This window comes from Lissotriton vulgaris, chromosome 8, assembly GCF_964263255.1.
Source record: "Lissotriton vulgaris chromosome 8, aLisVul1.2, whole genome shotgun sequence".
Classification (NCBI taxonomy): Eukaryota; Metazoa; Chordata; class Amphibia; order Caudata; family Salamandridae; genus Lissotriton; species Lissotriton vulgaris.
In genome coordinates this window covers 972747421-972774104 of record NC_141696.1, presented here as the reverse complement: position 1 = coordinate 972774104, position 26684 = coordinate 972747421, and positions in this window count along the sequence as shown.

Genomic DNA, 26684 nt, shown 5'->3' with positions numbered 1-26684 from the left:
GGGTGAAAAAATGTTAAAAGAAAAACTCAAAGATATGTTTTTTTTAAATAAAACTTTGTTACATTTTGTAATGTCAATCAATTGTATTAAACATTGCACTGTGTGAATTAATGAAATATAAGTTTGATTACAGTTATTGGTGATTTATGACAAAGACAATAGGTCTGCGTTATATTTGTTGATGTGATGACCGTTTGATAAAGACAACTCACTAATTTTTTAGGTCGAGCTAGACAGTACAACTGTCTCTTTAAAACCTGCTGTAATCAATCTGTGGGTATCAAGTACATCCCCTTTCTTGCTTTTCATTTGTCTATGTCAGTGTCCTTCATTCAAAAATCCCTGCTTGCTAGTGGTCAGTCCTGACTCTTTGTCCCTTCTTTCTCTCTTATATTCCGCCCACAGAGCAGGGACTAAGTACTGTCTCATTCCCCTATGTTTCTTTATCTGTTCTTGGGGGACTCTTTTTTTGTGGGTTTCCTGCTCTGTTAATGATTGTCTGTGTTTAGCTTCTGCGCCCTAGCTACTTACATTCAAATATAGCATTCTTCCTCTAACCTCCTGTTAATGCTATAGTTGTGTAACTGCTGCTTTTTTTTACTGTTTTCTTCTCCACTGTGTCTCCCGCTCTGTTGCTTGGATTTTCCAAATTCGGCTTTTTGCACTTTTCTATCTTCATCTGCAGTTGGGCTTTTTCTAGTAGGATATTTGCTTGGTTTGAGCATCCTTTTAAAGAGGTTTAGGCTTGTTTTTAAGTATGGCCTGCAGAGGGTTTACATATCACCTCCTCTCTTTTCATTAGTTCCTGTGTGGGCCACTAACTTTTCCTCCAATTCTATTGACTGTTATATACTTTTCTTGCATTGACCTTGTTTATGTTGTGTTGTGTATGTTTGTTTTGTTAACCGGGCTCACTGGCATGCAGCATTTTGGCGACATCAGTCCTTACACATAGCGCGGCTCGCCAAACCATTTCTTTATTGAAAATTACACTTTCTAAAGCAACAGATTGCCAGCTTTCGCTGGGGTTCAAGCTGCCTGCTTCCCCTGCCCCTCAGGAGAAAGGGCTGCTGCTTGTGCTGCCAATACAGGCTATGTTAGAGGGTGGTTTTTATCACATAATTTAGTGCAGAAATGTGCTATCTAAAACAACAAGACACACAATGTGAAATGCAGGAACTGAGTCAAGAGTGGCACTATTTATTCAGAAAACGTAGACAATAAAGGTTAAAGTCACATCATTACTTAAAAATAACACCATGCAATCTAGCAAGAAACAAGTATCAAAGAAACATAGCAGATCATGAGCAAAAACATGCAATCTAGTAAGTTTAAAATCACGGCAATGAAAGGAAAAGCGAAAGAGAAAATTATTATCAAAGTACAATGAAGCATTACACCCTCAATCAAGAGCTAAATAAAATGGTTAACCGGAACCATTTCAATGTAAAAACCACTGTATGAAGTGTTCAACTAATTGCCTGTAAGTGGCCCTTTTATACAATTTTAATGAGGAACTGTTGACCAAAAGATCTAATTTTAGCAGGTGCTTAACTGCAGAACAAAACAAAAGTTTGAACTTTTTATCAAAAACACTTTGTGTCACCTCTCGGAAGATTTAAGGTGAAAGCGCCTTATAAGGCTATTGTTTATTTTAGGCCCTGTCGCATTTTCAGTTTCCAAGGTTGAGGAAAGTCCCAGTTGGTCCCCAATCCTACCTTTAGCCCCTTTTGTTCTTCTAGATGACAGATGCATCCTATTTTTGCTACATCTTCTTTATGTTCGGAAAGATGTACATGCAGAGAATAGGGGGCCCGAAGTCTTGTTCATCAGAAAGACAGTGACCTGTGATTATTGGCCTTCAGAGGAGAGGTACATCTGAGGTTACAGGAAGGTGTGAGGGCTACTGCCTCTGTAGACGCTCAAGGCAGTATGGACATTTTTAGCACAACCCTGTCTATGGACTGGCAGGGACAATTGAGACTCTCATTCTTCAGATGTGGACAGAATGGGCCTTGGGCACTATATGGTAAAACTAGACCCTACTTCAGCTACCCACCTGCACCTGAACCGCACCTCTCTCATAAGGGGACAGGAGAAAGCTGCTCCCCAGCTGACAGGAGAGCGGACAGATTTGTTCACTGTTTTTCTCAGCCTAGGGGCTGTCTGCATGACCATGTTTTTTGATGTCACAGCAGATCCGGCAACTATAAAAAAAAATGCTGTGACAAACTGCTCTGTAGAGAAACACTACATGCAGAAAGCATGAAAATACCAGAAGTTTGAAAAGATATGATGTGCATCCACACATACCTGAACATTTCAAAATAACTTCTGCAAAATCCAGCATTTGTTTATTTTATCAAAACGCTCATAGCAAATACTGTACACATTTCTACATACTGCTTGAATCTCCTTCATTCGCTGGTCTACAGTGCTGGTCTGACTTTCATACTGCATCTAACAATGAAACAATTAACCCCTTCGATGCTCATGACGAGCTCAGCTCGTCAAGAGGCACGGTTGAGCTGTGCGGATGACGAGCCGAGCTCGTCATGAACAATGGGAATGCACAATCTGCAGCACAGGAGGGGAATTGCTGCAGCAGCGATGGTGTTAAAGAGGTCAATTCAAGAAAGCAGACTTGTTTCTACATGAAAAATACGAGAATTCCCAAACTAATAGCTAATGCGGCTCTTCCTTTTGTCTTCAAGAACACATATACATGGGTACTATTTACAAGGACACTACCAGCACAGAATGAAACTGTCATTAGAAACAATTCAACAAACACAGGCTTGGTAAAATAAAATACACGCAAAACAACAACATTGAGCAACCAAAAAAGCACTAGATTTCCAATTTACACATTATAGACTTTTCAAACATGCAGCTAATCTTGTGACTAGGACATAATATAAGTTAAGTGCTCACATCCACAAAAGCATCCATCAGAAGGCAGGATGTTTTATTTGTGGTGGCCGTAGAGGGCGAAGGGATCGCTCTAACAGTGTAGAGAATAGAAACCTTCTCAGGGGTCCCACTGATACTTGGTCCTTTTAAACCAACAAAGAAGAAATTGGCACAGAAGCTGAATTATAAAAGTAACATCTTTATTAAGCTCAAATGAGGGAGACTACGTCACACAGAAGCCTTAGCAAATAAATGAGGCAGTCTGAGGAGTACAGAAAACAGAGGCCTTATATATGCTTAGGGTTACATAGTCAGCATAGACCAAGGGGCAGTCCTGGCACATGTAAGCATGCAAAATGACTAATATGGGCATGCAAGATCTGCTTGCTCAACAAATTGGGAGAATAGTTACTTCTCCATACAGCAGCAAAAATAGCCTGACGGTTATACTAGAGGAGCAGGTGCATTCTACTAGCTAGGCCCTTCTGAGCATGTGCGAAGGTAGAAGATGCTAAATATAGTTCGTTTCTAGGTAGATTACAAGAGCAGTCAACACTGAGGGAGGACAGAGCACATGGCGAGCACATGGCAGCACATGGCAAACAAGACGGCTGCCAGAAATACAAAATGGCTTTCAGCTCATGCTAACACATCCCTGAAATATTTTTATCAACAGGGTGGAGGAATGGGAGCCACAGATGACCACAACTGATGTTTCAACATTAACACTACTCACTAGAAAGCAGATGTTGGAAAAAGTTGAAAGTGGGAGCTTTTCCCAAATTAGAGTGGAGCCGGTTACTAAAAGGTCACCTAAAATAATTGTGAAAAGTAAAATGTGCTTGCCTGCATGCATAACAAGCATTTGCAAGGCAATAGGTCTTGCATTTGCGAGAATTTAAGCCATAGGCATTGTAAATTACTTTGCCTTGTATTTATCTGTTTTGAATACCAACACAGAAATAAAAGGGAGTAATTTATAATGCCAATAGCTCAAATTCAAGGCCTATTGAATTGCAAATGCTTGTTATATTTTGGTGTTCTGACCCTTATACAAAGTCAGTAAGTCTGACTTACTTAAACTAACACACTTTATATTGTTACATCACATAGTCAGTCAACCTGGGCCCTGAGTCCAAACCCATGCTGCGCATGCCAATCAACATGTTACTGTAATTTACAAAAACATTACAATTAAATAAAAATTTGATTTAAAATATATCGTTTTAAACTAACAAAACCACTTAAATTCACCAGTTATAGTTTTCTCAAGTAACTATAACTCGTGCCTTAAATTTAATGTAAATTGTGTGCTCACCTAACAGAATCAATGCTTGGGAGGGGTAGGTTTGCCTTGGCAGGTTGTTCGAGAGTCAAGGTGGTGCAATTAGAATCTTCTGTTATCTTGTTTTTTGCACCTGTTATGAAGGGAACTAGGAGACACTCTTCTGCTGAACACAGGTTGTGAGTAGTGGTGTATGGGTCAATGTTTTTTGTAGGCATTGTGAGGTGTACTTTTGCCAAGTGTGTGTGGAAATCCAACAACCCTGCATGGCACACTTTTGAAATATTTACATATTTCTTGAAAGCCATTTCAGAACAAATGACTTTCAGCACATTTTTGCTGTAAGATGCAGAATTTGTTCCCATTTTAACAACTTTTTTGTGGAAGGGAAACCTCATGGACCTTTCTGGAGAAATGTTAGCTGTCTGGTATTACTGACTCAGTGCAATTCAGAAAGGGTAATTAAGCCCCATTACTTTAAAATTTAAAGTCATCACTGGAGGTTTCAGCCTGATGTAGGGTACAGCAAGTAATCAACAGAAGGAAAAAAGATGAAGAAATGAACAAACATGCAATGAAAAAGTGATGAGTTGGGGGGAGCAAATACCACTATAAGACAGCTTTTTATTACATGCGAGAACAGAAATCAAATTGGCTGGAAATCGAAGAGGTGTAATCAGATAATTAGCAGTGACGACATGCGTGGGTATTGTGCAGTAAAGTCATTATCAGGGTTTAATGCACTTCAGATTTTAAGTCTCTCTGTTCCAGATCAAGTTATCATTTTACATTCAAGAAGGACCCAGGCCTACCAAGCAAGCTGTTTAAGTTGCCTGCTTGTTTCCAGCCATGGTTTTAGAAACCTTAGTTAGCATCAAATAATTCAGCAGTTACCTGCCCTTTCCGTGCCTGAGTGAAGGAATCTCTCTCTGTAATTTTTAAGTTACTTCTGTCCTGTATGATGCAGTGATAAGAATCTCAAGCAACTACTGACACTTTTTTGCTAGAAATACAGAATCCCAAAAAGACCTTTGCTTCTCCAGCATCTAATGATTCCTCTGTTGCCAAATCCCACTCACATTCTGATATGGTTTTCTTTAGCTTTCCTGGTGTAAATTAGTGACTGTGTGCTCTCTTTTTCTCGCATTCTTTCAGGTGATAGAAATCTTAGTGTTTGTATCACAGGATGACAATCTTTGATATATTGGAACTTGTAAAACCCGATATTTGGTGGATCATATATGCTCAATGCAATGTGCATTATTTTTAAACAAATAGATTTTTTTTCAATTTTTATTAAAAAATAAAAAATAAAACAAATACGCTGTTAGGTTTCACTATTTTACCACTTTACAAAGTGATGCCACAATCCTGATACTGCAATATCAGCAAAAGTGTTCTCATTTTATTGATTCCATATGCATAACCATGGCAGTGCTGCAGTGAATGCTTATTGTTAGAGAGCATGCGTGCTAATACACACTGGCATTGTCTTTCCACACGGCTAGGGAGGATGACCACGTGGCTGCCCAGCCAGAAGCCAAAGATCCAAAATCTAACCAGGGTCTGAGGACTTCAAACTGCACTTGTGCCGGAAGTTGCGGAATTATTGCATCAGTAACATGTCAGCTCGCGTTAACGTCAGCAGTGGCCTTCGCTGAGGCGCATTCTTCCAGGCACGTGCACAAAGATAGTGTGTCTCAGCCAAGGCTCATCTCTACAGATCGATCTACCTTCATGTCTCATATCGGCTTACATCACTCGGGTCCACGCTGGCTGGGCCGGAAGGTTGTCTGTCCACTGAACCTTGAGGTGGACATTGGCAAATGGCCGCCATGCTTCCGCTTGCTGAGATGTCTGCTGCGCCTGTGCCGTTTTCGAAGGTTTGCAGTGATAAGAGCAGATCTCCGAGGAGTTGAATGTCTGAGTGATCTAAAACCAGGGCAGTCATGCTGAAGAGGATGTGCGCACTAACCGGTTTGCACTGAATAGTCCCCATAAATAATTTACAGCGGTGACTGCTAGCTATTATTACAAAAACACCAGATTGCATTTTGACACATGCATCTTGCTTGTAAGTCAATAGATACATTTCACCCGGTGCGCGCGCCCCACAGTTTGTGCCATCCACCAGTGCTTGTTTTACAACATTGCAATTTACAACTTCAAAACACCGCTGGAAAGTCGTTTTTCCTTAAATGAGAAAAGGAAACTCAGCCTGTGCTTAACGTATTTATTTCATTGATTCTTAATAGGGTTGTCTGTATTTTATTTATTTCCCTTTAGCTGTTTGCTTCTCAGGGCCTGTGATGTTTTATTTAAAGGCCTTATTCTTCTACAGTCAAGTGTTATGGGTGGCTTTTTGACGACAACCAAGAACCAGCTGCATGGTTTCCTGGATATTTAAAAGGACGCACCTGACATTTCCTTCTTTTTGTGTTTTCCTTTGAGACACACTTGAATCGCCAAGAAAGTTCTTCATTATAGCTTGAGTTGACCTGAAAGCCTGTCAGGATGTTCTATTTTAAGATGAGGTTTGTAGAGGAAGCGGAATGCTGAAATGTGATTTTTAAGCGCACGTCCAGCCAGGTTGCCTTTCAATGAGTGTTCTGCAAGCAGTAAAATGTGCTGCGTTAGTCTAAAAAATGTTCGCTCCAGTGTGGTTGACCCAGACATACAAATAGTAATTTCTGTTATATTATTGTATGTAATAAACTTTAAGATTACATATATGGTATTCGATATGTGCCTCTTTCATTTCAAATATATCACAATTTAACAGCAAAATGACAGTCTATTCTTGTAAGATAACAATCCTTATGTTATATTTTAGCCCTTTGTTAAGTGATATGAGCATACAGCGTTCAAAGTAGTCCCCTGTTCCAGGCGCTACTGCTAGACTTACTTGTACATTATCCAAGCCAATGGTTCTGTCCATTTTAACAGTGTAAGTACTTCTTTATTAAGTGGTAAATCTGTGTGTGTGAGTATTAACAGTTGGATAGATGAGTGGACGTACTAATGTATGAGTGATTGAATGGATAGATAATCAGTGTGATAAAGCAGAAACTTGCCTATAAAAGTAATCAATAAGGATGTCCATTTGTCTTAGGTTCCACCACGAAAATGCATTTAAAAATATCACGTAGAAAATGTTGCAGAATGTACTAAGCTGACATTCCTACTGCCAGGACTCAGCTAGGTCTTTCTTTTCTATAAAACGGATGCTTTAGGAAAATGTTGAACTTTGCCCAAGTGCGTTCAATAGCTTTACCTGAAAAGTGACTTGCTTAGATACAGTCATAACTGTAGACTGTGCCTAGTTTATAAAATGTATTACTTTCTTCAGCTACATATTCTAGATAAACTAGAACTGAACTTGCCTCTTTGTTATGTGTTCATACAGTATTGAAGAGAGAATTTGTTTTAACAATAAACATATGCTTATAAGAGATGGACGGTCAATACCTAACAGGAGGTCTGCAAGTAAATGTTTCTGTCTTTATTTTAGTTTATTGTTCTTCAGTGAAATATTACAACTGCAATGTTCTTCCCTGGGAACCAAGGCTAGCTTGTCAGAGTTGTATAAATGCTAACATGGTAGTATACATTTCTGATCCTGGATGGTGAGCTTCACAGGTCTGCTTTGGGAAAGGAAGAAGGAGACCGCTTAAAGATTGAAGATGCATTCTCATTGGAAGAGAACTTTAGGAGCTTTAGCATTGTAATAACATGTTTTTATGCCTTTTATATTAGTGCGTGTTTCTAGCTAGCTTGCCATCCATTTGCTCTTACCCATTACTTTTGTGCCACTCTTACCCACTTGCAGTGAGGTACTGCTGATGGTGATTGTTGTTGCCTGACACAATGCAGGACGCACTTTCTTTACTTTGGTCTGATGGGTACAGCTACTACTGTGTCTCTTTCCCTAATTTACCTGACTGAGATTTACTTGTGCATATGGCTGAGATACCCGCCACCCCCTCTCAACACAATCCCCAAGAATGGGAATACGGAAACGGTTCTGAACTTTTGGAAGGCGGGAGGGAGTTACCCTCCCGGCCGTATTTATTAAAATATGAAACAAAATTAAAACATTAAAATAACAGTTTCATATCATGTACAATTTCATTTCCACAGTACGATGTTCTTGGCTAACCTTAACACATCTCTAATACAAAGGTTCTCCTAGCCGATACTAAACATCCTGCAAATGCATTTCTAAAATTGAAATTGTACATCCTAACATTACGGGCCAACGGCAAGGTCGTAACCGGTGTCAGATCCCTAACCCAGAACTCCCCCCTCACTTGTGAGGGGCGGTCGCACAGAGGACTACACCTTTGTGCCTATTTCCAATTTCCCTTGTCTTGACGGGGGCCCCATGTTAACTCGACGCCATCTTAGTGGTCGTCCGAGGACTCGTGTGAGTTGTCTAGAAGGTAGCGTAGACCCCCCTCCCACCCCACACAACTTACCACATCTGCCGTCGCAGATGTCCTGGCCCCGGGAAATTCCCAGGAGAGGCCCTGCAGCCCCTCCTCCCCAGGGTGGGGCCTATGGCCGCCTTCCCTTTCGGCGTCCCCATCCTTAGAGGGGACCGCCTCCCCGTTGAGGGGCCAATGGCCGCCTCCCCCCGGGCGCTCCCATCCGTAATGGGTGACGCCCCCACCTCTAGGGATCTTCCAATTACTGCTCACCGATCATGACCTTACCGCCACAGGCCGGATAGTTGACCGGCTATCCGGACCCCCCACAAAAACTCCTACTTAAAGGTCATGGCTGTAAACTCTTTAACCAGGCTACGAGGTCTCCTATGAGTAAAGAATTCCCCACCCTGGACAAATGGACCCCATCCTCTAGATACATATGGTCCCCCCTGATACATCCATGCGGAATCGAATGCAATGTACTTGTACGAAACAGTCTACCAAGCTTGTTATTCACTTTCTTTACCGAATGATTTATAGCAGACACAGAATTAGCCCCTCGCCACACCTTCCGAGGAATCATATGGGACCAAGCAATCGTGCACCCCGGAACCCTTCTCGCCAACCAACTTACAGTGGATAGCATCAACTCGAGAAGTACCCGTCGACCAGCGGTCACCAAATCATTGCCCCCAAGATGCACTATGACTATAGATGACCTTGTCCGCCCTAACAAGCCCTCCATAAAAGTTTGAAACTGGTCAATACAGAGCCCGCCCCTTCCGTAGAAGGTCACCCTGTACCCGTATTCCCCAGCCATGTGAATCATGTCACCTGCTTTGAATACGTCAGCGGCACGCCTCACGTATGAGTGGCCCACGACCCACACCACTCTCTCCTCAGCCGGTGGTCTTTGACCGCTGGTTCCCAGGTGTCGGGTCGACTGCACAGTCCGCCCTGCCTCGTAAGCTTGCGAAACTGTAAACCAAACAAAAACAAGAAGCGTGAGTGCATGATATCAGCTTCACAACATGTGCAACCGCACATACCTTTTGTAACAGTTCGAGGACCAACGCCCCAACTGTTTTACTTTTTCCACACTCAGACCCCTGGCTGTAGCCTCTGTAGCAGCCCCTATCCGGAAGGAATGGGTCCCAAACTCGCACGGGTTCAAGCCCGCGGCTGTAATTGCCATTGCAAGCACCCTCTGGAACTGAAACCTAGTCAGTGGGGTGGCGTCTGCATGCCTCAGCAAGGTTCCCCCCCATGATGCCGCCCTGTGCGCCAAATACTCCTCAACGCATGCAACCGGGCACATGGGAGATCCGGGAATCCGCTGGACTACTACGCTGTCCCCGATCGCACCCTGATCCGTCTTGGACCTGGCAAACGAGACCATCATCGTCTCCCCCTTAATTTGTATGTGCTCTCGGCACAGACCTCCCCCCGTATCCTGCTTGTTCTTCGCTACCAGTTCGCTAACCCGCATAGCCCCATGGAATGCCAATGCAAAAGCGGCCCGGAATAGCACTGTCTCTGATTGAGATGAACATGTTGCAGGGAGTACGGACAGTAACAGGGCCAACCTTTCCAGACCTATCGGGTGCCTTTCGTCCACTCTGCGACCCTCAAGACGTTGCCACCCACGCAGCGCCTTCTGTACCACAAAAGACGCTGTGGGGTCCTGGAGACCATGAGCCCGAGCCATAAAAGAAATGGCGGCCCGGTGCCTCTGAGCCGTAGCTACTGATTTGCCTGCCTGATGTAACGACAACAAAAATTTCAGGACATACTCTTCTTGGCCCCAAAGCTCCCCCCTAGCAGAACCCAAAAAGGACCAATAGGAACGGAACGCCCCTTCGTATGCCTTCCTTGTCCTGGGTGCTAAACTCTCTCCCACGAGGTTTTGTAGTTCGGGGCACCGAGAGACCAGAGAGCTTCGGGAAATGGTGCCGCCACCGGGTCCGCTGTGGGCAGAAAATCCCAGAAGGCCTGCATACGGGAACGAGAAAGCGCATCAGCTGCTTGATTCAGCACCCCTGGCACATGTCTTGCCCTAAAAAGGACGTTCAGTTGCATACATAGCAAGACAATTTCCTTAAGCAATCTCAAAATCCATTTGCATCGTGCTGCCTGACTATTGATACACTCAACCACGGTCATGTTATCAGACCAGAATACCACAGAGTGATCCCGAAACCCCTCAGGCCATGTTGTCAAGGCCACCAGAATAGGGAACAATTCGAGAAACCCAATGTTACCTGTAAGCCCACTCTCTCGCCACCACGATGGCCATGTTTGGGCTGACCAGTGATTACCAAATATGGCGCCAAAGCCCATACTCCCTGCCGAGTCTGTCCACAACCCCAGCTCCTCGGAGGACACCGCCGGTTTGTTCCAGACCACACGACCATTGAAATCCGCCAGGAATGCCAACCAATGTGCATGTCCTGGCGAACCTCTGCCGAGAGCCTTGTGCGGTGGTGCCCTTCTTTAAGGCCGACCATGGCCTGTGCAATCGAGCGGGAAAAAGGGCGAGCCATTGGTATCACTCTAAGGGCAAAATTCAGCTGACCCACAGTCTGTTGTAATTGATGCAAATTTACCTTTGTCTCGCTAATACATGTTTCCAGCGAGGCCCTGAATTTCGTTACCTTTTCTTTGGGCAACCGGAAGCAACCCTCTTCGGAATCGAGCTCTATTCCAAGAAACTCGAGCGAAGTAAACAGTCCCACAGTCTTACCTGGCGCCAATGGCACACCAAAATGTCTCATGAGATCACAAAATGCATTCAAAGCCTGTGCACATTCCGAGTCCCCGGCTGCCCCCAGAAACAGAAAATCGTCAAGATAATGCATAACATGCGTAAACCCCGTTATTCTTGTGAACGCCCATTGAAGAAAACTACTGAATTTCTCAAAATACGCACAAGATATGGAGCAACCCATTGGCATACATTTATCCATGTAATAGCGTCCCTGAAACATGAAACCAAGGAGACGCTGATCGTCTGGGTGTACCGGGAGCAACCGGAACGCTGACTCGATGTCCGATTTGGCCATCAGCGCCCCGGGCCCCAGGCGATTCAACATGGCGACGGCCTCATCGAAAGATGCATACCGCACCGAACACACTCCCGGGTCAATCGCATCGTTCACCGAAAGACCCCTCGGGGCTGACAAGTTATGTATCAACCTAAATTCGCCTGGGTCTTTTTTGGGGACTACTCCCAGGGGTGAACAAACAAAATCAGGAACTGGCGGTCTGTCATATGGTCCGGCAACCCGACCCCGGGTCACCTCTTTCCCAATCTTTGCCTGTACCACAGTTGTATTCTGCAGAACCGACAGTTGGTTCCTACATTGTGTTTTACCCTGAAAATTCCCCACCGGGATGCGGAAACCATACGAAATACCATCTCGCAACACCCCAGCGGAGCTATGATCCGGGTATTCATTGAGCCAAGGAATCATTGCCATGGTATCAACCGGGGTAGGTAAAGGCGCCCCTCGGACTATTTCAGACCTGTTTGGCGCCCCCTCTACTTCCCGTGTCACCCGTTTTGGCTCTGCACATGGTCTCGGGATGCGTGGACTGCCCGCACCCTGTACATTCATGCCTAAACTTGCATGACCCCTGGGGCCTTGTACACTTGCCTCTGTTAAAACCCCAGCATGCCCCTTCTTTACCTGCGTTGCCATTAGTCTTTGAGTGCTGATCATTGCCTGATCCCGCCCGAAAGGGCGCCCCAGACGAGTGGCGGGAAAACTCGCCCCCGTTCCCGCCCAACAATGGCGCCTTTGCCATGCCTGATTTCTCCATTTTTTGCCAGGAAATGGAGTCGAAACAATCCCACGTCAGAGATGCGTCGTACTCCTTGGACTTACGGAATATGCTATCGTACAAAAACCATTCATTACCCTCATATGTCTGAGAAAACTCCATGATACGTATCTGATACACGGGTAGTTCAGCCAACAGTTCCGGCCTTCGTTCCCCCATAATTGCGGTGAACATCCCAAACGCTCTGCCCCAATTACCTATCGTTTCGTCGACTCTGAAAGCGGCCATTTTAGCGCGCCAAACACTAGGGTGCAGAAACTCCTTTTGAATTTTTACATGCTCAATCTCATAATGATCAGTTAGTAAAGAAAACATGTTTATATATTTATCAGCCCATATCCTCTCTTTGACTTCCATCGGAATATGCTGAGCCACTTTTTCCCTTCTTGAGGGTACCGACCCCTCCCCTGCCATTGGCAATAGCTGCTTACCTGAACCGGTAGCTGTGACCGTAGTCGCTGCCGAACTCACGCCCGCTACTGGTTGTTCCACGGGAGCCTGCGGGGGAACAAGAGAACATGGTGCCTTCGCAGCATCTCTCGATTGCCGCAACTGTTTCATCACTGCTCTGGCATTATCAGCCGGGGCCCCCTCGCTATCTTTCCCCAACCATGCTGCCAACTGTGCAGCCAGTTCGGGAGGCATATCCCCCCTGTTCACGGGGGTGACTACAACCGGAATTGGTTGCCCCTCTTTCGGGACCGGGATCGGGGCCTCAGCCGGTGTATCTGGGTGCACAGCCGGCGCCTCGGGAACTGGGGCCTCCCCCCCAGACGCTCCCTTCTTGGCCCTTCTACCTCTCCCGTTAGGGACTACTCCCGGCAATGCAGGTCCGACGACTCGCTTGGGTCCCCCCACACCATTCATTGCCGCCATCTGCTTCTTCATCTCGGCCATGTCTTTCACCAGCATGCGGAGCATCTGATCAGTACCGACCCGTTTTCCGACCTTCTTGCCCGGCATCGTCCAACGCTGATTTTCTGAAAGAACAAAGACAAAATTAAATCCTTCAAAATTGGCTCTTCGTTCCGTCTCGAGCTCACGGGCAACGGGGAGGTGCAGCTTCAGAGCACAGGAACAAGAGGATGCTTTCTTGGCTTGTCGCTCCTTTTATCCTTCTTCGGGCGGGCGTGGACCCACCTCCGATCCGCCTCCGGGGCGAGGCTAGCGGCTTCGGTGTCCAGGACAACCCACTCTTGGGCGGGAAAAGGCGCGCCCCGGCTACGCCGCTTCGGGCATACCAGCCGAGACCCGCCTCCCGCCCAAAATGGCTTCCCGGGGGGGATCGGGGTACTCCACCATACGTTCGGGGGGACCGAGTGGTCGCCCCTTTCCATTTGGTACTGTGATGCTATTGGTGAGATGATATTTGTCTGAGTTTCAAGAACTACTCTGTATGAGAAGTTTGACTCACTTTAGACTTCATTTTTGATGCTCCTTTGTCCTTGCTCTTTTCCAAGAACTCTATGGGGCAGATTTACAAGTCCCTTGTGCTGCTTTTATGCCGCAGTTGCGTCACTTTTGTGACGCAGCGACGGCGCAAAAGATGCACCATGGTGCGGGGTATTTGCAACGTGATGCATCTGGGAGATGCGTCACGTTGTAAAGCCCTGCGCCATAAGGAGGCGTTCCGGCGCAGGGTGGGGGGCGTTCCTGCGCAGGAACGCCTTCTAAAAGTGACTAAGTGAAATGTACAAGATTTCACCTAGTCACTTTTAGGCCAATGCTGCGTCAAAACCCTGCGCCTGCATGAAACAGGCATAAGGCTTGATGCAGTATTGGACAGATAGGGCCCCCCCAGAGCATTGCTGGAGCTGCGTCGCGCTTGCAACGCAACTCCAGCAATGTGCCCCCTTTACGGCACAGATGCGTCACGTTTTTGCCCCATGGTGCGCCGCATTGTAAATGCGGCGCACCATGGGTGGCGGAGCATCGGCGCACAATAACTGGCGCATCCCTGGGGATGCACCAGTTATTGTAAATCTGCCCCTATGGCTTTTGATAGGTTAGGTTCCTTTTAGATAGAATTGGGATAACCTCCATTATGCAACATGCTGATATATCGCTACATTGATGACTCTAACCATATTTTCTCGCTGATTTCTGTAACCAGATTTATTTAATTTACTAATTGAATAAAAAGACGAATAAAGAATTTACTAATCTCTTAATGAGAATTAAAGCTGTGAAACTTTCGTAAACCTTTCATCATTGACTGAACTTAAATGCAATTTATGCCAATGATTTATTTGAGCTGGTTGCCATTCATATATGGTGGCAAAGATCTGTCACCCAGAAGAAGAAAATATTGCATGGAGTTGTAGTCCATTCTTGTAAGTAAAAGGTTGAACTTATTTTGATTTTTTTATTTATTTTGAAGGTTTTATATAGCGCTAGCTCCACCCGAGGGTGTCAGAGCGCTTTACATTTGCATGGTAATAAACAGGAAAGAACAACAGTTGATATGAGAGAAACAATTATACAAGGTGGTCTAAAAGAGTATAGTGAAAAATATAGAGTATGCAGTGAGAAAGGGAAGGAAAGGATAGGATAGTCAACCAATCAATAGAATAAATATGATGTTACAGAAAAAAATGATTATACAGTATACCAAGGGAGGGCTCACAGGTCATAGTAGTGCGAGGGGGATTGGGTAGGTGAGAGGGGTGGGATGGGAAAATATGGCTGGGAAGAGAGGGGAGAGGGGTGTGGAGGGGCCCGGAAGGGGGTGTGTAGGTGTGAGAGGGAGGCAGTGGTGCATTAAGGAAGGAGTGAGAAATTAGCCAGTATGGTGAGTGAGGGATTAAGTCCCCCAGTATTTAGAGAGAAGGTGTATTTTAAGGTCTCTTTTGAAACTGACATATGGAGGGTTACATCGAAGATCTTTAGGGAAAGCGTTCCAGATGTTGGGGGTTTGCCACAGAAGGAGCAGGATTGGGAGGCTTTTTTTTTAGTAGAGAGGGTATGAAGAGAAGAGAGTTGGTGCTTCTCAACGGTCGGGCGCAAGCAGCTTCATTAAGATTGGTTTGAGGAGTAGAGTGGAGTCTTTTTATAGAGCGCTTTGCGCGTTATGCAGGCAATTTTATAGGAGGATCTGCCTTCGATGGAAAGCCATTTGAGGCCAGGTGAGATATGGTCAAAACTTTTACAGTCTGGCTGCAAGGTTGAGGACAGATTTGATGGGAGTAGGGTGGATTTTGGGAGTTCCGGAGAGTAGAGTATTTCCGTAGTAAATGTTTGATAGGACAAGAGATTGGATAACTAACTTGAAGTCTTCCGCTGGAATGAAAGGTTTGATTATTTCGAGATGCCGGAGTGTGAAGAGTGCTCCTTTTGACAAGTTCTTTGTATGGGAATTCAGTGTAAGCTTACTGTTTATAGAGATGCCAAGAGATTTGACTGATTTGGCAAGGAAGAGAGAACAGTTTAGGGTATTAAGGTCGGCGATCCATGTTTGAATGGGGAGAGGGTTGCTTTTGGGAGAGAAGAGAATGATCTCAGTTTTGTTAGGGTTGAGTTTGAGATGGTTGGTGTGGATCCAGTTTTGGATCTTGGTTAGGGCAGTGTTGAGGTGTAAGATATCTGAGTGGGATTTTATTTTATATTACAGTTGGGTGTCATCAGCATACAGGTGGTAGCTAATTCCGGCTTCTTTAAGTATGAGGGTGAGGAGTTCCGTGAAGAGGTTGAAGAGAGCGGGAGAGAGGATGGATCCTTGGGGGACACAAGGGAGACACATGTGGGCCGAGAGAGGCAGTTTTGAATTATGATTTGTTGAGTTCTATTTTGGAAGTAGGAGGTGAACCGGTTTAGGACAGTTCCATTAAGGCCAAAGCGATCTTTGAGTGCATTGAGTAAGTTTGAGTGGTTAACTGTGTCAAATGCAGCAATTAGGTCGAGAAGGATGAGTAGGCACGTCTTGCCCTTGTCAAGGGCAAGGTGGATGTCATCAACTATGTTAAGCAGTGTAGTTTCAGTGCTACAACCTTTGCAGAAGCCGGATTGTAGGGGGTTCAGCAGGTTGTACGTGTCAATGTGTTTGACCAATTGTAGTAGGATGCTTTTTTCAAGGGCTTTGGAGAGGAGGGGGAGGTTGGAGATAGGGTGGAGGTTGTGGTGTCATTATGGTTAGCCTTGGTTTTTTTTTGGATGGGAGTGATTTGTCCGAGTTAGAGGGAGATAGATACACTCCCTGTGTAGAGGGAGGCGCTAATGATATTGGTCCAATAAGGGACAATGACGTGCTTTAGATCTTGGACAAGGGCAGATGGGAGGGGACCTTTTGTGTAAGAGGACGGTTTAAGTGTGCATAGGATGTTGAAGACTTCCAGTTCAGAAATGGAGTGAAAATTCTGCCATGAGGCATTGTTTTTAAGTAGTGGGTTAATGAGGAAGGGTTCGGATCACTGACATAATATCGAGGACCAAAATATCGACCTGCCAAAATATAGTGGAGAAAATATAGAATGCCAGAATATCAAATTCCTATCTTCAAACAGGTAAGTACAAAAATACTGACTCAAAAATATTGTTGTAAAAAATATAGACAGTCAAAATATCGAATTTTTTAAATGTCTTAAAAGTAATTTAAAATTAATATAATAATAAATATAATTAATTTAAACATACTTAAAATACTTAAATAAACTTACAATTAATAAATAATTAATGTAACTTAAAATAAAAAATAATAATTTTAATACATACATATATATATTTTACATGTAAGTCACGGTAACTACACAAAATATCGAAATCAAAATATATAATTACCAAAATATCGAAGTCAAAATATAAAAATGGACGTAATATCGAATGGACAGAATATAGTGGTTAAAAATATCGAATTGAAGGTAAGTAATATAATATCGATTTTTTAAAAATATATAAAGTCAAAATATCGAAGTATATAATATAGGTATTAAAATATATTGAATTTTTTATAATATCACATTTTTTTAAAGTGTTTTGTATGTTAGTATATGTGTGAAAAGTGTTTATTATTTTTTTAATTTATTTTAAGTAAAGAATTTTATCTTATTTAAATTTTGCGCAATTTAATTCTGTAGCGGGTTGTAGGTTTATGGGGAATAGGGTGGGAAGTAATTTAGTTGTATTAAATTAAATATACATTTTTAGAAATTACTAATTATTTTGAATTTAATTTTGTGTTTTAGATCTGTAGCGGGTTGTATGTTTATAGGGGAATAGGGAGGGAAGTAATTTAATAGTAATTAATAAAATATTTTTATTTATTTATTGGTATTGATTTTGAATTAATTGTTAAATTTTTAATTGGTAATTAATTTTTATTAATGTATTAATTGATAATTATGTTAATGTTATTAATTTATTTTCTGTAGCGGGTTGTGGGTTTATAGGGGAATAGGGTGGGAAGTAATTTAATTGTAATTAAGTAAATAACTTGTATTTATTTATAAGTATTGATTTTTTTATTTATTGTTAATGAATTGTTAATTGGTAATTATTTTTTATTAATGGGTAATGAATTTGTATTAATTTATTAATTGATAATTATGATACTTGTATTTATTTTCTGTCGCGGATTGTGGGTTTATAGGGGAATAGGGTGGGAAGTAAATTAATTGCAATTAATTACATCTTAAAAATACTTTTTGTGTATTGTTGATTAATTTACTGTTAATTAATTATTAATTGGTAGAATATTTTATTATTAATTAATTTTTGTTATTGAAAATTAATTAGTTAATTAAATATGAATAGGTAATTAATTTCAATAACTAACATGTATTTGTATTTATAATTGATTAATTATTACATGATATTAAATTGGCAATTCATTTTAATTAATGTTTTCTTGGTATTGATATTTAATGTATTTTTATTAATATATTAAATCATTACTTTCCCTACAGTTAAATTCACTAGAGTGGGAATAGTAATTTTTACCCCTACGCTATCCAATGCTTTCCCTACTGTTGCACTCACTGGAGTTGGAATAGTAATTTTACCCTCCCGCTATCCAACAGTTTCCCTACTGTTGCACTCACTGGAGTGGGAATAGTAATTTTTACCCTCCTGCTATCCAACGCTTTCCCTGCTGTTGCACTCACTGGAGTGGGAATAGTAATTTTTACCCTCCCGCTATCCAACGCTTTCCCTACTGTTGCACTCACTGGAGTGGGAATAGTAATTTTTACCTCTACGCTATCCAACGCTTTCCCTACTGTTGCGCACTGTGGAATGGTAATAGTAATTTTTACCTCTACGCTATCCAACGCTTTCCATACTGTTGCACTCACTGGAGTGGGAATAGTAATTTTTACCCTCCCGCTATCCAACGCTTTCCCTACTGTTGCACCACTGGAGTGGGAATAGTAATTTTTACCCCTACGCTATCGAACGCTTTCCCTACTGTTGCACTCTCTGGAGTGGGAATAGTAATTTTTAACCCTACGCTATCCAACACTTTCCCTACTGTTGCACTCACTGGAGTGTGAATAGTAATTTTTACCCCTACGCTATCCAATGCTTTCCCTACTGCTGCACTCTCTGGCGTGGGAATAGTAATTTTTACCCCTACACTATCCAACGCTTTTCCTACTGTTGTACTCACTGGCGTGGGAATAGTAATTTTTACCTCTATGCTATCCAACGCTTTCCCTACTGTTGCACCCTCTGGAGTGGGAATAGTAATTTTTACCTCTACGCTATCCAACGCTTTCCATACTGTTGCACTCACTGGAGTGGAAATAGTAATTTTTACCCTCCCGCTATCCAATGCTTTCCCTACTGTTGCACTCTCTGGAGTGGAAATAGTAATTTTTACCCCTACGCTATCCAATGCTTTCCCTACTGTTGCACTCTCTCGAGTGGGAATAGTATTTTTTTCCCCTACGCTATCCAACGCTTTTCCTACTGTTGCACTCACTGGCGTGGGAATAGTTATTTTTACCTCTACGCTATCCAACGCTTTCCCTGCTGTTGCACTCTCTGGAGTGGGACTAGTCATTTTTACCCCTACGCTATCCAATGCTTTCCCTACTGTTGCACTCACTGGAGTGGGAATACTAATTTTTACCCCTACGCTATCCAACGCTTTCCCTGCTGTTGCACTCTCTGGAGTGGGTATAGTAATTTTTACCCTCCCGCAAACCAACTCTTTCCCTCCTGTTGCACTCACTGGAGTTGGAATAGTAATTTTTACCCCTACGCTATCCAATGTTTTCCCTACTGTTGCACTCTCTGGAGTGGGAATAGTAATTTTTATCCCTACGCTATTCAAAGTTTTCCCTACTGTTGCACTCACTGAAGTGGTAATAGTAAATGTTACCCTCCTGTTATCCTACGGGAAAAATATTGTATATTTTTCATTAATATTATGTTTATATATATATATATATATATATATATATATATATATATATATATATATATATATATATATATATATATATATATATATATTACCTACTGGCAATAGCCAGTAGGTATATATAGTTAGGATTAATTCCCTATGGGATTTCTGAAAATTCTATGTCTAATAACTTTTGCGTTTGTGGACGGAATCGGCTGAAATTTTCAGGAAAATGGCACATTTTGTTTCTGAGCAGCCCCTGAAAATTTGGTGGGGTTTCGTCAAGGGGGGGCTGAGAAAAAAGGGGTGTCCCAAAACGCGTTTTTTGCATTGAGTTTTCCATAGGGCGGTTGGACTCACTTTTAGCTCGAACGGCTGAATGGATTTGCACGAAACTTGGCAAAATTGTAGGGACTGTTAGCCCGATGTGCCTTTGCTAGGTCTCAATATATGTGCTTCAGTGGATTTTGAGAAATTAACGTTTAAATCAAGATATATATCTGTAACAGCGCTCCGGGCAGCGATCCGGTCCGCTTACTTTTCGCTTATCGGAACTTTGCGCGCAGAAAGCTGATTGGCTCTCCGGTGTCTGTCAACATTCTAAACAGTCCGGAGCGGACGCCATCTTGTCTCTCGGTAGGATCGAGAGAGAAGAAGAGGTGAAAAACGAAAGGGGAATTTAATGAAAGGGGGCAAGGTATCCCCCTCTTGACCCCCTAGGAATGTTGTTGGGGTTATTAAAGGGTCCCGTGGGGAAAATAAAAAAAAATGATTTTTCACGGTAGAAGCGCGGCCGCGAACTGGTAGCGAAACGGGAATTCGCCATTTTGTGCTTCGTTAATTAAATTACTAGTTATAAGTGGGTGCGGGAGACGTATCCTAATCCCCTATGTTTCCTGAGGGTGGCTGAGGAGGCTGATATATGTTGATACATCTCTTCCAGCGGCTGTGCGTGAGCTTTTTTTTTTTTTTGCTGCGTGACAGTCCGGAGCGGCCGCCATCTTGTCTCTCGGTAGGATCGAGAGAGAAGAAAAGGTGAAAAACTAAGGGGGAATTTAATGAAAGGGGGCAAGGTATCCCCCTCTTGACCCCCTAGGAATGTTGTTTGGGTTATTAAAGGGTCCCGTGGGGAAAATAAAAAAAAAATGATTTTTCACGGTAGAAGCGCTTCACGGGCCGCGAACTGGGCCGCAAACTGGTAGCGAAACGGGAATTCGCCATTTCGTGCTTCGTTAATTAAAGTACTAGGTATAAGGGGGTGCGGGAGACGTATCCTAATCCCCTATGTTTCCTGAGGGTGGCTGAGGAGGCTGATATATGTTGATACATCTCTTCCAGCGGCTGCGCCATCTTGCCTTTTTTCGAATGCCACAATTTTGTCGTGCACGGCAGCCATTTTAGATGCCAGGCTGGTCCCAGGCTATCACCTAACCCTGCGGATGTAGTTTATGGCCCCAGCTGTAGAGAATTCAGACATGCCAATCCTCCTGATTCAGGCGTGTGACTACTGATTTCAGTGCTAGTCTCCCGCCTCCCGATTTCTGCAAGCAAAAACCCGGGGGCATATTACGAACAACTAGCGATAATTTTTGTCTCTAACTTGTTTAGAGACAAAAATTATCGCCGCACATCGGCGATTTTTATCGCAGATAAACCTTGCTATTATCGCAGAAAAGTCAGCGATATTCATGTATTATCGACCTAATGCTCTAAGCCATGTTATCCACCTCCCATTGGATAACATGGCTAAGAACTGCTCAGGGCAGGTGTTAGATTTTGGAGATATTCGCGCTTAGCGCGAATATCTCCAAAAGTTGGTAATAGAAGGTAGCGATGTTAGGGACTGTTTCCAGTCGCTAACATCTTGGCACGCCACTTTGCATGTCATTAGTGATAAGTATCACTGACATGCAAAGCGGGGCCCAAGATGGTCGCTATCTCCTTTTAGCTGTCACTAACTGGTGTTAGCGACAGCTTGGTAATAGGGAGATAATTTTATCTCCGCTTTCATGGCTTTTAAAGCCAAAAAAGCGGAGATAAACCCCCTTGATAATATGCCCCACGATTCCTTGGGGGTTTCAGCTGACAGGGCTTGGTATTGTGTTACATGGTAATTTTTCCATGAAACGTCAGAGGGTCGATGCAGGGGTTCTAGAAGAGGTGATAAACCATTTAAGCCTCATGAACAAGCGCATGGTCTTTTAAAGATTTGTGAAGTACTCGGGGCGGCGGTGTGTGTGTGCCCTCTTTCAGGAGCGGGCGGGGGGGCACTGCCAGCAACTTGCCAGGTCAGGTAGTGTTCAACACGTGCATCACCCTTTCTCTGCCTGCTATTGCGCTCCATGCTTCGGAAAGGTAAGAAAAAGAACGTGCATTTGAGTTTGAAATGTCCGATCCTGCAGCAGCACACTTCCAAAGCCCACACATGACAATAACCCGATTCAAGGCCCCATTCACCCGTTTTTAAAAAAATAGATAACACTCCAACAAAGTAAGGTTATAAAACTTTATTAACTACTAACTTTAACGAACGGAACAAAAACTAAAAACATTTAAACATTTCTCAACACAAAAAGCAACAATGGTTAGAAGCTGTCTTTTGTGCGAATAGTCCCAAGGCAGCACAACGTGCAGAGTTCTGGACGGCACCCAGGTGATGTTGCCTGGGTGCCGCACTGGTTTAGGGATCCTACAATGCAGCACAGAAAAACAGCGTGGGGCGTCCCGGGTGGTGCGGGGGGAGGCCTCGTCAGTAGCGGTCTGTGTCCAGTGTCACATGGCTGACACAACATGTACGACAGGCACCCAGGTGATGTCCAGTAAACTGCCGCACTGGTTTTGGTATCCTACAATGCTGCTCCGAAAATTGGCGTGCGGCGGCCCGGGGGGGGCGTGGGGGAGCCGGCGTGAACGGGCCTCCCCAGGTGGCGGCCATCTAGCTGAGTTGCGCTCGCTCTTGCGGCTACAGCGTCTCGCTCACCATGTTGTTGAGTTGCTCCCACTCTTGCAGTGCAGCGATAGGCGGCTGCCACATGGCTCTTAAAATGGCGGACGGCTCCTCGGTTTTAGGCCTGGTCCACTGAAATGGCCCTGGGACACTTTGGAACTCGGACGCTTGCCTGCTAGGGCTTGGGCTCCATTCTCGAAAAGCGTCCCCTCAGCCGTGAAGATTCTACAAAAGTCTTGGGGGCCCCCGACTCCCGCAGGCTTCCGGTGGGGAGCGGCTGCCATGATTGCTCGCGGAATGACCACGACGGAGCCAATGAAAAGTGTTATTTTTAGGTCATATGACCAAGCCTTCCATCTTTAGGAAACCAAAAGTAAAATGAACCAATGAAAAGTTTTATAAACAAGTCACATGACCTGTTATGCGGCATAGGGCTACAAAAAGCGTAGAAAATCCGTTGGCACGTGAGGCGGCGTCAGTAGCGGACCGATGTGCGAATAGGCCGAAGGCAGCACAACGGGCCGAGATCCGGATGGTACCGAGGTGGTGTCCAGCAAATTGCCGCACTGGTGTGGCCATCCTACAATGCTGCGCCGAAAGACGGCGTGTCCAGCTGAGTTGCGGTCACTGTTGCGGTACAGTGACTCGAACGCGCCGAGATCCGGATGGCACCGAGGTGGTGTCCAGCAAATTGCCGCACTGGTGTGGCCATCCTACAATGCTGCGCCGAAAGACGGCGTGTCCAGCTGAATTGCGGTCACTGTTGCGGTACAGTGACTCGAACGCGCCGAGATCCGGATGGCACCGAGGTGGTGTCCAGGAAATTGCCGCACTGGTGTGGCCATCCTACAATGCTGCGCCGAAAGACGGCGTGTCCAGCTGAATTGCGGTCACTGTTGCGGTACAGTGACTCGAACGCGCCGAGATCCGGATGGCACCGAGGTGGTGTCCAGCAAATTGCCGCACTGGTGTGGCCATCCTACAATGCTGCGCCGAAAGACGGCGTGTCCAGCTGAATTGCGGTCACTGTTGCGGTACAGTGACTCGAACGCGCCGAGATCCGGATGGCACCGAGGTGGTGTCCAGCAAATTGCCGCACTGGTGTGGCCATCCTACAATGCTGCGCCGAAAGACGGCGTGTCCAGCTGAGTTGCGGTCACTGTTGCGGTACAGTGAGTCGAACGTGCCGAGATCTGGATGGCCCCGATGTTGTGTCCAGCAAGTTGCCGCACTGGTGTGACCATCCTACAATGCTGCGCCGAAAGTCGGCGTGGGGTGCCCCGTTGGCTTATGAGGTGATGTCAGTAGTGGACCGATGTGTGAATAGGTCGGAACCAGCACAAGGCACCAAGATCCGAATGGCAAGTCCTGGATGTTGAGTGCCTCAGTTGAGAGTTCTGAGCAGTGCTTGTAAGACTGTCTGAAGCTTATTTGCACCTGCTGCAGCTTCACTAGGTCCGGCGGAACTTTTTGCCTTTTCCTTTCTGCTTCTTTTCCTACAATGCGTTTCATCTGAAGACACGACCAGGTCCCTGAATGTGTGCAGGGGGACGCTATTGATTGAATGAAAATGGCGGCTTGACACAAAGCTGACTCAAGCGTTACTGTTGGTGCTATACAGACAAAAATTGGTTTTCAGTTTGTACATTCTTCAGGTTTTTTTTTTCCATCCAAGTCTGATTGAGAGTTTGTAGAAAAATGGCTTCAGATTTTCCACATACTACTCTTCAACATTCTTCCTAAATGTAACAATGTGAAACTCACTAGGAGAACGGCTGTTTCTGTTTCCTTTCAAAATGCTGCCACCAATATTTTCTGAATGGAAGACACCATCTTGTAGCATAAAGGGCCGAAAGGGGTTCTGGTCTGGCCGATGGTTGGTGGAGACATTTTGACTATATCTTGGACCTGCCCGGCCTCGCCCAAAATGGCGCCGGTATAAATGGGACTCGTAACTCCTTGCCCGCAAATGTATATCTAGAAAATGTTATTGTAAGTCGCCCTGTCTTATTTTAATTACAAAATGTACGTCCACCGATTCCGCAACTGTTAGACACCTTAGTTCTTGTCACCTAATGGCCCGCTCGTTACGTTCCTCTACAGTGTAAATGTCTCCTCATCATATACGATTTCAGTTTGCTCCGTGGCCGGCCCACGTGGTTATAGGCCCGTATTTGTATACTGACATTTTCACAATAAAGGTTTTTAAAACAAAACACGGTAGTAGTATTTACATTTGTAAAGTTTTTACTTTTAGTGACTGTTTTCGAATCAGTAAAAGGCAAGTGAAATAAAGCAGTCCAATTACATGACGGATAAAAGGTATAATATGTAGGAACGCAGTAAAGATAAATGGTCAAGGGCAGTTGTGTTTTTCATGTCTGCAACATAAAGTGATCGATAAGAATCTGATAATCAGGCGTATCGGCGACTAAGACAGCAGGCCGAATCTCTTTTACTCAACGGCTCCGTCATGGAAGGAAGAAACGCCCTTTTTCTCGAAAAAGGAATATATTTTACTTGCAAGACAGTTGTAAATTTTCCGGGAAAGTACATTAGCCTGGAATATTATAACATATGTTTGAAAAAAAAATATTGTTCGAAAATAATAAAAAGCGTAATTTTTAGGTCATATGACCAAGCTTTTCATCATTAAATTAACAAAAGTAAAATGAACCAATGAAAAGTTTTATTAACAAGTCACATGACCTGTTATGCTTACGTTACGCGCTGCGCGCCGCGCCTCGGATCACTTCCGGGTGCGCTAACGCGGCGTGTCATAAAACGCATTACGCGACAACGTAGGTCAAGAATATAGTCTAAATGTCTCCACCAACCAGCGTTCAGAACACAACCCCTTTCAGCAGTCCAAAAAGTTCTGTTAAATGACAACAGAGGGGACAGGCAACAAGAACCATCAGTCAAAGAGGGGAGGGCAAGTTCTTCTCTTCCGGGTCATGTTGGGGCGCTACCGGACCTGATCGAATTGGTAGTCTATAGTGTTTCTGGATGTTTCAGACTAAAGCTGGCGTCAGCATGAGACCACTACCATCTCGTAGCTCCGTCGTGGCCATTCCACGAGCAATCATGGCAGCCGCTCCCCACCAGAAGCCTGCGGGAGTCGGAGGCCCCCAAGACTTTTGTAGAATCTTCACGGCTGAGGGGACGCTTTTCGAGAATGGGACCCAAGCCCTAGCAGACAAGCGTCCGAGTTCCAAGGTGTCCCAGGGCCATTTTAGTGGACCAGGCCCAAAACCGAAGAGCCGGCCGCCATTTTGAGAGTCCTGTGGCAGCCGCCTATCGCTGCACCGCAAGAGCGGGCGCATCTCAACTACATGGTGAGCGAGACGCTGTAGTCGCAAGAGCGGGCGGTAAACAGCTGAATGGCGGAAGAGGCACAGTGTAGCAAAAGCGGGCGGAATGGCAACTAAAACGATAAAGGGGCGCCCCACTACAGCTTGTCTTCAGGTCAAACGGATTGTGGGACAAGGTCCAGAATTGAAGAGTCATCAAAAGGCAAAAAGTTCCGCCGGACCCCGGGAGCCGGCCGCCTATGTCGGGGGCGATCTCAGGCTACACCAGTGCTATAAGACTTGGGGAGGGTGTCGGAGCCAAGCGTCTTCTCCGAGTCCATGGCCATCACACCGCCCCTCAGGGGCCTCCGTCAAGCTGTTTAGGAAGGTAACATATCACATTGTTTTCTAATGCAGTCAGGTCCACAAACGACACTCACTTACTTTGAGAATAGTGAAGCTGCAGTAGGTGGAAATAAGCTTCAGACAGTGTTACAAGCACTGCTCAGAACTCTTAACTATGGCACCCAACATCCAGAACTTATGCTATTTGAGAATGGTAGTGACATCGAAGCATCTCAGGGACCAAAACCATTAACGTACTTTCACGTATGAAAATCTTACTTGGGGAGGG